The following is a 1738-nucleotide window of genomic DNA, read 5'->3' on the forward strand; positions in this document are numbered from 1 at the left end:
CCAGTCGGACCCCCAGACCCGCGCGCTCCTGCGGCCTCGCGCGCGCCGTTCCCGCAGCGGCGCCAGCCCGCGCTCGCGAGCCCCTGCCCGGATGCTCCCCGACATCCCGCAGTCACTGACTGCCCTTATCCGCCCTCCGGCGCTGGAAGGCCGAGAAGGAGGTGAAACCTGTATCCTGGCGAGGTTCAAAACCGCGCCGCTGCAGAGCCCGAGCCGAAAACAGGCAGGAACTGAGAGAGGCGCGAGAGCAGGCTCGAGTGGAATCCGGCCAGGCCCCTGCGCTCCAGCAGCCCTCGGTTGGCGCCGGGTCTCGGTCCTCGCTGAGGGCATTGCAGTGTCAGCTTGCGCGGGAGGTGCGGGCTCCCAGGGCCTGAGCTTACCACGCGGGACGCCCGGAGGCCGCGGGGCCCCGGGCAGCGCCCTCGATGCCCTCCTCCCGGCAGCCAACAGGGCGATCCAAAGTTTCTCCAAGTGGAGTCTGCGGAGACCACGTCGCGGAGCTAACCTGGGACGCGCTGTCAAGTCGGCGTCGGCGCCTCCCACCCTCGGCTCGCCTCAGACCCTCAGCGCGGGAGGTTCCAGGGTGCCGTCTGGGCTGGCTTGTCTTCGAAGGCTCCTTCGCGGCTGGAGTCGCGGATCTCGGTAGGTGCTGCCCTGTCGTGCCCCAGCGCGGCCGAGAGAGGAACGCGGCTGGCCCGAAGCCGCGAGGCGTCGGAGCGGGGGCCGCGAGGCGCGCCCCTCGCCAGACGCCCGGCGGTGCGGCGTTTCCGCTGGGAGTGACGCGCTGGCTCCTCGCTGCGCGGCAGGTGGGGGCGGCGGGGCCAAAGCCCGCACGGACCCCGGGGCCAAAGTCTGCCTCTGAAGCTCCGCCCTTTGTCCCCACGAGCAGCCCCACCGTGTACACGCACCTCGGCGCAACCACCGCGCTGTGGCTGGGCGACTTTGCCCAGAGTAGGGGCGGCGAGCAGAGTCTTCCTCGCGGCGGGGAGACCGCCACCCCCACAGCCCGGCCTCTGGTTTCCCCGGTCGTACCTGCATCTCTCCCTCCAGTTTATCAGCCCCCGGGCTGGTCCGTGTGTCTGTTTCCCGCGGCTCCTGACCCGCTTCCCATCCCTGTACCGCTTTAGGTAAAGCCCGGGTCTCACTTCAGCTTGGGGTGTTGGTGGCAGCAACCGTTCGTGTGTTTGTTTTTATGAATTTCTAACTTCATTACACTGTTATGAAAACATTAATATAACACTTCAATAAAACTTAACAAGATATGTATTTTATATGTTAAATCTGCCGCATTGGTTTTATTTATCAAGGAAGGATCATGTGGTGGAGATAAGACTATGACCATTTTCTGTTGTTGTTCAGTTAATGTCAATCAAAACTAGTTTGTAGTTTTGAGCCCTCATAGGGGGAAAGTAAACTTATCTCTGGACAGACTTCTTTTATTTAGGAAAAGAACTCGTTGAAATGGGCCTTTAGTAAAAATATATAAAGATGTGACAGGGCATCTTAACCCAGAGTTGGGCTCTGGGGAGCTGGGATCCTGGATCTGGGTTGCCCCGTACCCCACCCAATTTCGTGGGAGATAGGAGGGTCCCAAGGAGGCAAATTTGGATGAAGGCTCAAATCTCCTTTCCTCTATCAAAAAAAAAAAAAAAAAAGAAAGAAAGAAAGAAAAGAAAAGAAAAGAAAAGGTTTTGGGGCACCTGGGTGGCTCAGTCGGTCAAGCCTCTGACTTCGGCTC

General features: G+C 60.2%; 1 protein-coding gene across 2 annotated transcripts in view; it reads right to left on the reverse strand.

The window, feature by feature from the left end:
- ANKRD34B (ankyrin repeat domain 34B) overlaps positions 1 to 636 on the reverse strand; it is a 14030-nt gene extending 13394 nt beyond the window's left edge. For both annotated transcript variants that reach the window (XM_029942512.1, XM_029942513.1), the window contains exon 1: positions 506 to 636. The gene's annotated coding sequence lies outside the window, so the exon portion shown is untranslated. The remainder of the gene's footprint in view (positions 1 to 505) is intronic.
- Between the last annotated feature and the right edge of the window lie 1102 nt (positions 637 to 1738).

The sequence above is a fragment of the Suricata suricatta genome, chromosome 6 (assembly GCF_006229205.1).
Source record: "Suricata suricatta isolate VVHF042 chromosome 6, meerkat_22Aug2017_6uvM2_HiC, whole genome shotgun sequence".
Taxonomy (NCBI): domain Eukaryota; kingdom Metazoa; phylum Chordata; class Mammalia; order Carnivora; family Herpestidae; genus Suricata; species Suricata suricatta.